General features: G+C 44.3%; 1 non-coding gene and 1 pseudogene across 1 annotated transcript; both read right to left on the bottom strand.

Moving 5' to 3' along the window:
* Positions 1 to 271: 271 nt before the first annotated feature.
* LOC142654315 (U2 spliceosomal RNA) lies at positions 272 to 493 on the bottom strand (annotated as a pseudogene).
* An 8,460-nt stretch (positions 494 to 8,953) lies between these two features.
* LOC142653784 (U2 spliceosomal RNA) lies at positions 8,954 to 9,140 on the bottom strand. Its single transcript, XR_012848658.1, has one exon. It is a non-coding gene; the product is annotated as a U2 spliceosomal RNA (small nuclear RNA).
* Between the last annotated feature and the right edge of the window lie 5,747 nt (positions 9,141 to 14,887).

Raw genomic sequence — 14,887 nt, 5'->3', positions numbered from 1 at the left:
GGAGGGCGGAGAGAAGACAAGGAAGGTGAATGAGCTGTTCCAATGTGAAATGCCGGAAACACAGAAACACAGACGACACAAAACAAGAGGTGGCAATGCATTAATTAATTGCATTTAATAAATTAGCTCATTATCACACATGACTGTACAAATGCATTGTCCAACAGGTGTTGAAATAATGGGATTAAAAGGGGAGATCCCATCCGAAAGACAAAAACAATGGCAAACACAAAAAGCACTTTTGGAATCTGATTTTAGTAAACACATAAGGAAAGGGTGAACCGGTCCTGGAAATACTGCAATACCAGGTCAATGCGTGGAGTGGACAGAGCAAGCTCTATTTCCATCTCCCTGTTCTAAAAATCCATTTAATATATGGTCCCCAGATAGGGGACGTATCAGATATTAAACTGATAAGAACAGATTTTTTTTCAGTTGGCTACCCCCTCGCGGGGGTGTCAATGATTTATTACTTAAAATTCAAAAAAATTAACAATAAATTACAGCTTTTTACAATGAATTACAGTAATAAAATCAATTTACATAAAAATACATAAAAGGGGACATGGTGGCAAATTCTTATATATTGGAGTTCCATTCTTTTACAAACCATTTATTTGAAAGGGTGGCATTTCTTTTTTTATCTAATAAGTAATAAATGTACATCTCGCTAAAACAAAGACCTAAAACATCGTCAACAGATAAAACATCGTGCTTAAAAATCAGGATGTTCCTGGCCTTCCACAGAGCTTCTTTTACGCAGTTCATCGTCTTCCATGCAATAGTCTTTTGGTTCGCGGTTGGGCATCCAAAGAGTCCATATAAAATCATTTCGTAACTCAAGTCCTTTAGGTCTGCCATCTTCTTCATTAGAGGGAATATCTTTATCCAAATATGTTTCGTAAAATCGCAAGTCCAAAAAATATGACGCACGGTCTCCTCAGCCTGGCAGTCTTCCCTCGGGCAGACGGCAGACCTCGCGAATCCTCTCCTGAATTGGAATGCCCGGCATGGAAGACATTGATGAACGCAGCTCCAGGCCAGGTCCATCTGTGTATTAAAAAGATAAAACACATTAACCATTTTGAAGATAAAAGCACAGCGTTCATTAATAAAATTTTCAATATTAGTGACGACTTCATTTCCTCTTATGTCTTTTATAAGTTTCTTACTGTTTATCATGTCATTAAAATTTTTCCCTTTAAAATTAAACAAGGCCACTATTTTCTCTAAAATCACGTAATTTGCTGGTAGATTAAAAGCATAAGGTGAGGTTAAAACAATTTCAAACCACCCCATCCTTCGCATAAAAAACCCAGTATTAAAACGTAGAAAATAAGACCAATGATGTTGTTTAAAAAGAGAATTAAGACAGAAACAAAAGTACTTGATTAAAAGAAACCTATTAAAATCTGGAAAGTCTTTGCCACCCTTTGGTTTGATTTTCATTACCGTCTCACGTTTAAGTTTCTCCATTCTGGAACTCCAAAAGAAGGTAAAACAAGCTTTAGTAATTTTTCTTAATAAAACCGTGGGAGGAGGGAAAACCATGCTTAAGTATAAAAGCAAAGGTAAAATTATCATTTTAATTATTAAAATTTTTCCCTCCATGGTAAGCTTCCTCATGTTCCACATGCATATTTTTTGATTTACCTTCTGCGCCACCATGTCCCAACTGATAAAACCATTGTCGTACTCACTGAAGGAGACACCTAAAATTTTAATATTATCAGACACGGGAACCGGTATATCTCTAAGAGCCATGCTTCCTATGTTTAAAATATGACTCTTGCTGAAGTTTACTTTAAAACCGGAAGCACAGCAATAAAACTCGATTTGCCTAAGGGTTCTCTGAAGCGACAGGGCGTCCCTACATAAAACCGCCACATCATCCATGTACCCCACTGCTTTGGCCTCTACGCCGCCTCCCCCGGGCAGGGGGACTCCACGGATACACTTATCGCGGCGAATTGCGCATAAAAGAGGCTCCAATGCACATATAAAAAGCAGTGGGGACAAGGGACACCCCTGCTTCACCCCAGAGTTTAAAAATACGTCCTGTGTCTTAAAACCATTCACTAAAATTTTGCTGGTGCATTCTCTGTAAAAGGCTTTAATAGATAATAAAAATCCTTCAGGTATACCCATACGTTCTAAAACCTTAAAAAGATAAAAATGAGAGACACGGTCGAACGCCTTCTCAAAGTCTATAGATAAAATGGCTAGTTTACCTTTTCTAGACCTCGTGTCCTCAATCACGTCTTTTATTAGGTTTAAATTATCCCAGATGCTGCGGCCTGGCACCCCACACACCTGGTCAGAGTGTATAATGTGGGGTATTATGGCTTTTAATCTATTTGCACATATTTTAGCCATAATTTTGTAGTCGCTATTTAGAAGGGTTATTGGTCTCCAATTCTTTAAAACTGCGATGTCACCCGTCTTATACAGCAGGGAGACCTCACCCTTCCGCCAGGACTTAGGCAGCATCTTGGAATTAAAAACATCAGAAAAAAGGTTCAAAAGATCCTCTTTTAAAATGTCATAAAATTTTACATAAAACTCACTGGGTATACCATCCGGTCCGGGAACTTTCCCTGTTTTAAAACTCTTAACAGTTTCTAAAACCTCCTGCTCCGTCAGCTCCTGTAATAAAAAATTCTGGGAGACAGGGTCTAAAACAGTAGTAATCTCCTTCAGTGAGTCACGCATAAAATTATGATCCACAGTCTTAACATTAAAAAGGTCAGTGTAAAACTCATGAACTTTACTTAAAAGACCCTGTACATCTGACACACCTTCTATATTTTTGATAATTCCCTTTTTGTTATTTATTTTCTTAAAAAAGTACCTGGAGCAGGTCTCGTTCTCCTCCACATGTTGTATTTTTGAACGGAATATAATCTCTTTACCTTTCTGCTCCAGGCACTGGGCTATCTCCTTTTTCAAATTGGTGATGTCATCTTTAACGTCTATGTCATGATCTTGCATTTTGTACAGGGTCTGCAGACGGGTATTGAGAATTTAAAAAAAAGCGTATTTCTCTTTGGCTTTCGCCACGCTTTTCTTAATTAAAAAATTTTTAATTTTCTTTTTCATTTTCTCCCACCATGCACTGATGGGAGTACGTGTGTCTCTTACCCGCCTGCTTTCTTGGTAAAATTCAATAAAATCTGCTAAAACCTGTGGATCGTCTAAAAGGGAAACATTCATCTTCCAGGACTTTTTACATACAATATTATTAAGATCATGCTTTACTTTAAAAGATAAAAGCCTGTGATCTGAAAACACATTGGTTAAAACTTCACAATTAAAAGGCAGTAAATTTTCAGAACAAAAGATAAAATCAATCCTGGAGCTACAGGTGGCGTTGCTCCAGGTAACGCCGGCTTCCTCTGGACTGCTCCTATTACATTCTTTGTATATGTCTTTTAATTTAAAATCAGTCACGATATCCTTGAGCAGTCCAGAGGTCTTGTCATAGTTCCTACTCGTACTGGTGGTAAGCCGGCGTTCTCCTCTCAGGATACAATTAAAATCACCTGCGAGGATAAAAGGCTCAGATGTGTTGATAAAAAGCGGTAAAATCTCCAGCATCCTCGCTCTTTCGTTCTTTTCTGGTGATCCGTAAAAATTTAAAAACTGCCACTTTACACCATCAATAAAAGCTTTAACCATTAAAATACGTCCTGGTAAGATTTCTTGAATAAAATCAATTAAAACGTTTCCCTTAAAAAAAATGGCGACCCCTGCTGATCTGGACTCGTTGGATCCAGACCAGACGGATGGACCATACTTCCAATCCTTTTTGTAATTTTCATATCTCATTGTATGGGGAATGCCGCACTCCTGCAGGAAAAATACAGAGGCTGCCAGGCAAGATAAAAAATTGAAGAGAGCAACCCTTCTCACTTTTGACTTGGCGCCCCTCACGTTGAGGGAGATTCCCATGAGCTCAGACATCGTGGAGAGGAAAAAGCAAAATTCTGATTTTAAAATAATAAATAATAGGCGTACTTAAAAACAGATTGCTCCTCCACCAGCAATACCCGAAACCTCACTTGAACTCATGGCCCCGCCCTCATCCGACTCAACTGAAAAGAGGGACGAGGCAGGAGAAGAACTACTGTCGCTGAGAGCTGAGCCAGCAACACTCACCTCATACACGGGGAGCCCAGACTCGCACAGCCTCACCTGGGTCTCTCTCGGTTGACCGACTGGGTCCATGTCTGGTGGGTCCCCCAAGGGCCCCGCCTCTCCCCCCTGGGCCCGTGAAGGCCGGTCTAGAGGGGGAGGTTGTGCGCATGGCGGGGTGTCCGATAATACGGAGGGAGCAGTGCCCGTCCTCCTCACCAGTCCAGGCGAGGAGGGGGTCCCAGGAGGAGCCACATCTTTCCGCACGGACGTATCCATCTGCTCCTCCCCTGTCTCCCTCCTACTGGCACGCTCTTGCTTCCCCTTTTTTCGGGGACCCACCTGTACCCAGTTTTCTCCTTCCGAGTCGGTCTCTAGAGACCCAGGATTAGGAGCAGGCCCGGCACCGCCTGAGCAACCAGCCGTCTGGGATGCCACAGATTCATCGATGGCCTGCTCCTTTTCTGCCTTCCTCTTGGACTGCCGTTTTTCCTTGGCGCTGGGCTCCTTATTATCCCCTGAGGTCGCTGGCTGAGAGGCACCTGTTTTGGCTTCGGCTGGCCGTACTCTTGAAGCCCAGGTACCTCTCTGCTCTTTCGCCGCAACAGCTTGCTCTCCTCCTTGAGGACGGGACTGCTCTGCTGGTGGAGCACGTGGGGGCACCTCGGGTTGCTCATCTTCTTCGCCTCGGTACCTATGTGGACAAGCATAATAAAGATGACCAGTTTTTTGACAAAAATTGCATTTTTTCTCTTCTGTACATTCTCTCATTGTGTGTTGTTTACTTCCACAGTTCCTGCAGGTGACATCGCAGTTAAAACTGGTATGTCCATAGGTACCGCAGGCCCTGCAGAAGTTTGGCATTCCTGAGAAATAGAGGTCGCCATTCACATTCCCAAGTTTAAAACGAGCAGGTGGTAGCTTCGTTTCTTGGGTGGAGGGGTCCTTTATTAGCGTAACAATAAATTTCCATTTGACGGTCCACACACCGCACTCGTTCATAACTCTCCCCAGCAGCTTAACGTTCTTGAAGTATGCAGCAAGAAACGCCGCCACTTCCTGATCTTTCACGTATGGGGAATACATTTTAATCACTACGAGTTTGGTTATTTCAAAAGCGTGTTCAATTACCTGGACTCCCAAGGCCATGAGTTCACCTTGTTGCCTCTCAGCTTTTCCCATGGCATCACGGAGGATTCCTTCTCCCATAAAGGTGACATCGTACACTCCACGCCTTGGGTAGTCCTGGATCGCCAAAATCTCGTTCTTGTGGACCGCCAACCGCTTTTCCAAAATATCGTGGACAAGGAACTTGAGACCACGAGTACCGCCTCCACCCTCTGCCAAGATAAATCTTGCAGTATTCCGCAACCGGGCGTATACCGGCACCGCATCAGGTCCGCCTGCCATTTGCGTGGCCAGGTCGGTACCGCACAGCTTGCGCTGCGCCCTTTGGGTTCAAGGAGACACACCAAAGGGCTGGGGGGGATCGCAACTCGTTGCTCAGGACTAAGCCTCTCTCCCAAATAGCAGCACGGGGGTGAAGTCCAGGCGAACCTGGACGATCCCCCGAGGCCGAGAGAGAGGGTACCTGAGCACCTTCTGACTAAAAACCTCCTGTATAAATACACTTGGTCTTAGCCAAAAGGCCGAGAAGCGATAACCCGAACGTGCCGCGCGTTGACCGAGCCTGCCCAATACTGCTGTTCACCCCTTGCAGCGATTCAGCCTACTCCTAGGCAATTCCATGGGGCCCTGCAGGCTCACACACACTCACAGCTACGCGGGAGGTGAATAAAGGCCGGAGAGGAAGCAAGACAGGATTTGCTTCTTTTGCTTGCACCACAATGCAGTGCTGAAAGAGGAGGAATCGACATAAAAACGCCTTCCTGGCAACGCCTAAATGCCCTCCTGCCGTGCAAACACTGGCAGCAGCAGCAGCAGCAGCAGCAGCAGTAAGTGCATGCCCACTGCCACCCCTTCTCCTTTCACACCTTGTATCAGCTTTAATCCAGTCCAGTGCTGCCTGCTTAGCAGCACTGACCAACACTGCCTGGGCCCAGGCTTTTATCTCTGAGGCCCCATTATGATGTCAGAAAGCTGGCTCTGGCTCCTGAGGTCTCCACTATGACATAAATAACTCACTGAGGGAGAGCTGGATGCCCCAGGAAAAACCTGAGCAAGCTCAGGACTGCCACTCTGATCAGAGTCCAGTATTGCATAAGGATTTTCAGATGTTACAGAGTCCAAACAGCCTCTTTTCAACCGTTTCACTGTTTTGCCAGAGCCTTTCCTCTTAGAAACCACCTTATAAAAAATAGCAGCATTTTCAGCATGTGGCATACGGGCTTGCTCTCTTTCATCTTCAGACAGCGACCACTCTAGTACCTGGGATCCCTCTCCCTGAGCCATTTCAGGGCTGCTCATTTCCTCAATCTGCATACTGAGGTTAGGCTCCTCCCCCTCACTCTCAGGCTCACCTGGGGCTTCCTTCACAGGCATGGCTTCATTACCAGCAGACAGACCAGGAACCACACCCTCCACATGAGAAACAGCATTTTCTTCGGGCGTCGCCACACTAGCAAGCCCAGCAGCAGATGCAACATTATCATCCATGTTTCCCATTACCTGGAAACCAATGCTAGCTGCAACATCAGCATAGGTCACCACTCTGGCCTTTTCCTGCATCACTGGTCTTTTCCCTCTTCCATCCAATGCTTCTCCCAACAATGATCTCTGGTTAACACCAGGACACCTCCTACAAGTGTGGTCAGCAGAACCACAGATATCACACATACGGGGTTCAGGACATGCCCCTGCCTCATGGCCTGCTTGCTTGCAGTTCCTACATGTGACTCCTTGAGTGCAAAGGTCTTTAGTATGCCCATAATGATAACACTTGCGACAAAATGATGGCATATCAAAATAATGCAAATATCCCTTGTTCCCTCCAATAGAAAAATTGGCGGGAGGGTGCTTCACTCCACCAATACCATCCGGGTCTAACCTTAAACGGACCCAAAACTTAATATTTCCATTAAAAACTCCCCACAGGTTTTTTTGGTCAACCCCTCCTCTAATGTGGGAACAATAGTTTTCCAGGAAAGCCTTGACCATACTTTTTTCCACAAATGGGTTGTACATGTGGACTGTTACACACTTTTCTATAGTAGAAAAAAGAGGCAAAATAGTAATGTGCTCAAGGTACTTGTGCTGGTGTCTCTCCTTCAGGAATTGAAAAAAATCCAAGAAATCCGCTTCAATACAAAAAGAAATATCGTACGTACCGATGTTGAAGAACTCCTGAATACAATATAATTTATCCAACCTTACACACGCCAAATCCAAGATAATATTTTCCATGATGTAGCCGATTCCAATGCTTGTCTTCTTGTCTGCAGATACCACCATGCGCACCGTGTTCCTGATTGCCGCCATCTTTCTTCAAATGCCCAGGGCACGTGATCGCTATCCCGAGAACTCCGGAGTCTCCTCCACGATATCCCGCCCCTCTCAGCCAAGCCACTTGAGCTTAGCCGAAAGGCCAAGAAGCGATAACCCGAACGGGCCGCGCGTTGACCGAGCCTGCCCAATACTGCTGTTCACCCCTTGCAGCGATTCAGCCTACTCCTAGGCAATTCCATGGGGCCCTGCAGGCTCACACACACTCACAGCTACTAAGCGGGAGGTGAATAAAGGCCGGAGAGGAAGCAAGACAGGATTTGCTTCTTTTGCTTGCACCACAATGCAGTGCTGAAAGAGGAGGAATCGACATAAAAACGCCTTCCTGGCAACGCCCAAATGCCCTCCTGCCGTGCAAACACTGGCAGCAGCAGCAGCAGCAGCAGTAAGTGCATGCCCACTGCCACCCCTTCTCCTTTCACACCTTGTATCAGCTTTAATCCAGTCCAGTGCTGCCTGCTGAGCAGCACTGACCAACACTGCCTGGGCCCAGGCTTTTATCTCTGAGGCCCCATTATGATGTCAGAAAGCTGGCTCTGGCTCCTGAGGTCTCCACTATGACACGTGCAAAGTTCCGTCTGAACTTTATATAAGACGGTGCGGCTCAGTCAGTCACTCAGTGTTGCCTGAGAAGGCAACACTGCAACAGCCGGCCCCCAGGCTGTCTTTTTTTTGCACAGCTAGTTGCCTCCAGGAGGACACAAGAGGGAGACAAGGGACTGCAAAATGGAAAATAGGCATCCACCAACTTTACAGACAACTTGTTCTCCTTGCTCCTACAACCTCCATCCTTGCACAGTTTGTTATTCTTCCAGGTAACATAGTAACAAATCCAAATTGCTGCTCTCTTTGTAGGCAAGCAAGGGTTTGTTGCAACTGCAATTCTTACTTCTTGAAATGTAGGGACCACAGTACATTCCATCACATCCATCTAGTGTACACAGGTAGGTCCATTGTGACGGGCGGGCGGGCGGGCTGGCTGCTTTAATGGCTGTTTGCTGTTCCCCTACTCCACTCCACTATTTGACTATGGTGCTGCATCAATCAGTGGCTGGCTCAGGTGCAGCTCTTTAACCTACCTAGGAGGGAGGGCGGAGAGAAGACAAGGAAGGTGAATGAGCTGTTCCAATGTGAAATGCCGGAAACACAGAAACACAGACGACACAAAACAAGAGGTGGCAATGTATTAATTAATTGCATTTAATAAATTAGCTCATTATCACACATGACTGCACAAATTCATTGTCCAACAGGTGTTGAAATAATGGGATTAAAAGGGGAGATCCCATCCGAAAGACAAAAACAATGGCAAACACAAAAAGCACTTTTGGAATCTGATTTTAGTAAACACATAAGGAAAGGGTGCACCGGTCCTGGAAATACTGCAATACCAGGTCAATGCGTGGAGTGGACAGAGCAAGCTCTATTTCCATCTCCCTGTTCTAAAAATCCATTTAATATATGGTCCCCAGATAGGGGACGTATCAGATATTAAACTGATAAGAACAGATTTTTTGAGTTGACTACCCCAACAAAGGAGGTAACCGTTTATTTAAAATTTTGAACAGATTTACAAAAAATCAATACGTTTTTTACAAAAGAAAATTACATAAATTTACAATCATGGTTTAAATACAAATAAATACAAATTGTCATATAAAACAATTTATAAAAGGGCACTTGGTGGCATCATATTATGGAACTCCATTCACTTAAAAACCATTTTCTACATAAAACAGGAGAGAGTTTTTTATCTAAAAGAAAATATTTGTACATTTCATTAAGACAAATGGCTAAAACATTTTCCACAGCTAAAACTTCATGCTTAAATAATAAAATGTTTCTGGCCGCCCACAGAGCTGCTTTTACGCAGTTGGTGATCTTCCATGCCATCATTTTTCGAGTCTGTGTTGGGCATTCCAGGCATCCATATAAAACGCCATCACTTGTGTATCTCCGAAGTCCTGTAATCTTCTGTACCAAGGGGAGGATTCTTGTCCATATCAATTGCGCGTAAAAACATTCCCAGAATAGGTGGTAGACTGTCTCGTCATCTCTACATCCTCCCCTTGGACACGCAGCCGAGTTGGTCAGTCCCCTTCGATGCTGGAATGCCCGGCATGGAAGACACTCGTGGGCACAGCTCCAGGCCAGATCTTTCTGTGGGTTAAAAAGATATTTAGCGCTCACCATCTTCCATATTTCTTTGCATTTTTGTTCATTAAAATTACTGATGGGAGCTACTAAAACATTTTCTTTTATCTTTTTTAAAATTCCTTTACTATTTTTTACTTCGTTAATATTTTTGTCTTTTAAGTTAAAAAGGTTTACAATTTTTTCTAAAATCTTATACTGGCCAGAAAGGTTAAAAGCATACGGGGAGCTTAAAACCGTGGAGAACCAACCGTTCCTCCTCATAAAATAACCTGTGTTAAAACGTATAAAATATGACCAGTAATGTTCCTTAAAAACTGCATTAAGACATAAAGTAAAAAATTTTATTAAAAGGAATGCTTTTATATCGGGGAAATCTTTCCCCCCCATTGGTTTGGGTAATATTACCTTCTCTCTCCTGAGCTTTTCCATCCTGGAGTTCCATAAAAATGTGAAACATGCTTTAATAATTTTTTTCAATAAAATCTCAGGGGGAGGGAAAACCATACTTAGATACAATAAAATAGGTAAAATCACCATTTTTGTAATTAAAACCTTTCCCTCCATTGTTAACTGTCTCATGTTCCACATGCAAATTTTCTGATTGACTTTTTGTGCCACCAAGTCCCAACTGGTAAAACCATTATTTGACTCATTGAAGGAGACTCCTAAAATTTGTACAGACTCTGACACAGGGACTGGAATGTCCATTAAAACCATTTTGCCGATATTTAAGATGTTACTTTTATTAAAATTGACTAAAAAACCGGAGGAGCAACAGAATTGGTAAATCTGTTTAAAGGATTTCTGTAATGACAGGGTGTCCCTGCAAAGGACCGCGACATCGTCCATGTACCCCACCACTTTAGCCTCTAGTCCCCCCCCGCCAGGCAGGGGGACTCCTCTTATCTGCTTATCCTTTCTTAACCTGCAGAGTAGAGGCTCGATCGCACAAATAAAAAGTAGTGGGGACAAGGGACACCCCTGCTTCACTCCGGAATTTAAAAGGACATCCTGTGTCTTAAAACCCTTTACTAAAATTTTGCTAGTACAATTTTCATAAAAGGCCTTCAGAGACTGTAAAAAACCTTCCGGTATACCCATCTTTTCTAAAACCTTAAAAAGATAAAAATGTGACACTCTATCGAAGGCTTTCTCGAAGTCTATAGATAAAATTGCCATTTTACCTCCTCTCTCTTTCGTGTCACTGATCACATCTTTTAAAAGGTTTAAATTATCCCATATACTCCTCCCGGGTATCCCACAGACCTGATTGGAGTGTATGATCTGGCCTATCACTGCTTTTAATCTGTTCGCACATATCTTTGCCATTATTTTATAGTCACAGTTTAGTAAAGTGATAGGCCTCCAATTTCTAATGTCTGTTTTGTCCCCCTTTTTGTAAAGCAGGGACACCTCGCCTTTCTTCCAGGACCCCGGGAGGGCTTTTGTTCTAAAAACTTGGGTAAAAAGAGGGTGGAGATCCTCTTTTAAAATACCATAAAATATAACATAAAATTCTATAGGTATACCGTCAGGGCCAGGGACTTTACCTGTTTTAAAACTCTTTGTAGTTTCTAAAATCTCCTGTTCCGTAATATCCTGTAATAAAAACACTTGGGAAGCAGGATTTAAAACAGCATCCACCTCCTTCAATGAGTCGTTCATAAAATCAACATCAACATGTTTTGTATTAAAAAGATCCGCATAAAAACCATGCACCTTTTTTAAAATGTTTTGGGTATTTGTTTCCCCATCTATCTCATTTAACAGGGTATGCTTATCATTTATTTTCTTGAAGAAGTACCTGGAGCAGGTCTCATTTTCTTCAAGATGTTTCACCTTAGAGCGAAAGATTATCTCCTTTCCCCTCTGCTCCAGGCACTGGGAGATTTCTTTTTTAATTTCGGTGATCTCTTTCTCCACCTGCATACCCTGTTCTCTGAACTTGTATTGGGTCTGCAGACGGGTATTTAAATTAGCATAAAATTCCGATTTTTCTTTTGCTTTCTTCATCCCAGCTTTAATAAAAAAATCTTTTATCTTTATTTTCATTTTTTCCCACCAGGAAACAATTAACATATTGGGATGTCTTACCCGTCTGCAGCCCTTATAAAAGGTGATAAAATCGGATAAAATTTGCGGATCCTCTAAAAGGGATACGTTTAATTTCCAGGCTTTCTTCGGAGTTCTCCTTTGATCGTTCAAATTAACTTTAAAATATAAAAGTTTATGGTCAGAAAACACGTTAGAATTAAGATCACATTTAAAAGGCAGTATTTGATAAGAGCAAAAAATAAAATCAATCCTGGAGCTGCAGTTTACATTGCTCCAGGTGACGCCGTCCTCTTCCGGTAGATCCCTATTGCATTTTTTAAAAACATCAGTAAGTTTAAAATCCACTGTAATATCTTTTAAAATAGACGGGGTTTTATCATAGTTTCGACTTGCTGAATTAGAGAACCGGCGTTCCCCCTTTAAAATACAATTAAAATCACCAGCTAAAATAAGTGGTTCTGAATCATTGATAAAAAGGGGTAAAATTCCTAGCATTTTTGCTCTTTCTTTTTTGTCTGTAGAACCATAAAAGTTTAAAAACTGCCATCTAACACCGTTTATAAAAGCTTTGACCATTAAAATTCTGCCTGGTAAAATTTCATAAAAACTATCAATTAAAACGTTCCCTTTGAATAAAATGGCGACACCTGCGGCTTTTGATTCATTGGACCCGGACCACACTGAAGGTCCGAGTCTCCAGTCTTCCTCATATTTTTTATAATTCATGCGGTGAGGTATGCAGCATTCCTGTAGGAAAAACACTGAGGCGGTAAAAACAGAAAGGTAGTTGAAAAGGGCAGCTCTTCTTGTCTGTGAGTGCACGCTTCTTACATTAAGGGAAAGACCACAAAACTCAGCCATGAGGAAAATGGAGAGAGACAGTCTATCTTTATCTTACCCGAGGAGGCCTCAGCAGTCCTCCGCGTCGCCAGACACCCCACTCGAGCTCTCATCATCATATTTCCTCGAGTCAAATGTACGCATCGATGAGGTTTGAGAGGAAGACCCGTCACTCAGCTGACCCCCCATACCTAAGGCGCTTCTTGAAAATGGGTCCCAGACGGACTCAACGGGTAAGATTCGGCTATCTTTGGCAGCGTCCTCCCCTTCTATAGGGGCAGGAATCGCGCTTCTGGACGTCTCAGGGACCACGCTTACCTCGGAGGCAGCTGTCCCTATATCCCCCAACTGTCTGGAAGGGGGGGGACCTTCAGCTGTCGCTTCCGGGGGCACGTCAACTGGTTTCCCTGCCTTCAACCTGGCAGGTACTCCCATCGGCACCCCCGCTGCCACCTCCGAGTACGCCCTACGTCTCTTAGTGAGAGCTGCCGCTCCGCCCGGGACCTCTGCCTCAGGTACAGGCTGACCCAGCATCTCTTGCAGGCCAGTAGGATCAGCTTCATCCGAACTATCCTGCGCCCCAGTCTCCTGGGGGGGCTCTTTCGTCCGCTGATCACTGGCTCTGCGTTTTTGTCGCCTCTGCTCTTTAGGGTCACCTGTTTGGGGGGGTCTGCTGGAGGTATCCATATCATCTTGCTCGCCTCCTTGGGGTTCCTCTCCTTGTACAGGGGTGATCTGGCCTGCGGGCCGCTCGGGACGCCTTGGCCGGTCCTCGGGTTGTTCCAACTCTTTAGATCTGTGGGGACAAGTAGCATACAGGTGACCAACTCGGCTGCAAAAACGGCACCTTTTCCCCAGAGGGCAAGTTTTGGTCTCGTGCTCAGAGCTGCCGCAGTTCCTACAGGTGCTGTCACAAGACTCCTTGGTGTGACCGTACTTTTGGCACTTCCTACAGAATGGAGGCATCCCTGAAAAATAAAAGTCTCCGGCCATATCACCTATTTTAAAACGTGCTGGCGGCAACATTATCCCTCCTGTAAAATTAGCATCTTTATAACACGTTACATTGAATCTCCACTTTGAGGTCCATACACCAACCTCGTTCATTACTTTGCCAATACATTTCACAGTTTTAAAATAAGGGAATAAAAAGGACATCACTTCTTTTAAGTCGGCAAAAGGGCAGTACATCTTTATAACTATCATTTTAGTGATGTCCATAACGTGCTCATAAAAATCAACACCGTCCAGTCTCGGGTCATTTTTTACCGTATAAGCCGCCAGCAGATCTCGGAATACTCCATTCTGTATGAAAGTAACGTCGTATGTCCTCCTTCTTGGGTAATCCTGCACCGCCAAAATTTCTCGCTTCTGGATGTTGAAGATACCAACAAGTACGGTCTCCACCACGAATTTTAAGCCGCAGGTCGTCGCCTTCTCCTCCGATAGCACTACACGAATTGTGTTTTTAATCCGGGCATAAGCCGGTATCTCACATGGATCCTCGTCCATGGTGAGTAAGGTTTTTTTTTGAATCGTTACGCTACTCCTTAGTAGGCGCAACTTTGGGCGCAACTCCCCTTTTCAGCCGAAGCCTACACGGGGGTATGTGGATCGCAACCCGTTGCTCAGGACTAAGCCTCTCTCCCAAATAGCAGCACGGGGGTGAAGTCCAGGCGAACCTGGACGATCCCCCGAGGCCGAGAGAGAGGGTACCTGAGCACCTCCCAACTAAGACCAGGCAGCACTGACTACAAGTAACCAGCACTACACTTGATCTCAGCCAGAAGGCCGAGAAGCGATAACCCGAACGGGCCGCGCGTTGACCGAGCCTGCCCAATACTGCTGTTCACCCCTTGCAGCGATTCAGCCTACTCCTAGGCAATTCCATGGGGCCCTGCAGGCTCACACACACTCACAGCTACTAAGCGGGAGGTGAATAAAGGCCGGAGAGGAAGCAAGACAGGATTTGCTTCTTTTGCTTGCACCACAATGCAGTGCTGAAAGAGGAGGAATCGACATAAAAACGCCTTCCTGGCAACGCCCAAATGCCCTCCTGCCGTGCAAACACTGGCAGCAGCAGCAGCAGCAGCAGCAGCAGTAAGTGCATGCCCACTGCCACCCCTTCTCCTTTCACACCTTGTATCAGCTTTAATCCAGTCCAGTGCTGCCTGCTGAGCAGCACTGACCAACACTGCCTGGGCCCAGGCTTTTATCTCTGAGGCCCCATTATGATGTC

This window comes from Rhinoderma darwinii, chromosome 5 (genome assembly GCF_050947455.1).
Source record: "Rhinoderma darwinii isolate aRhiDar2 chromosome 5, aRhiDar2.hap1, whole genome shotgun sequence".
Taxonomy (NCBI): Eukaryota; Metazoa; Chordata; class Amphibia; order Anura; family Rhinodermatidae; genus Rhinoderma; species Rhinoderma darwinii.
The sequence above is the reverse complement of the archived record's forward strand: the minus strand, read 5'-3'. Positions and strand labels throughout refer to the sequence as shown.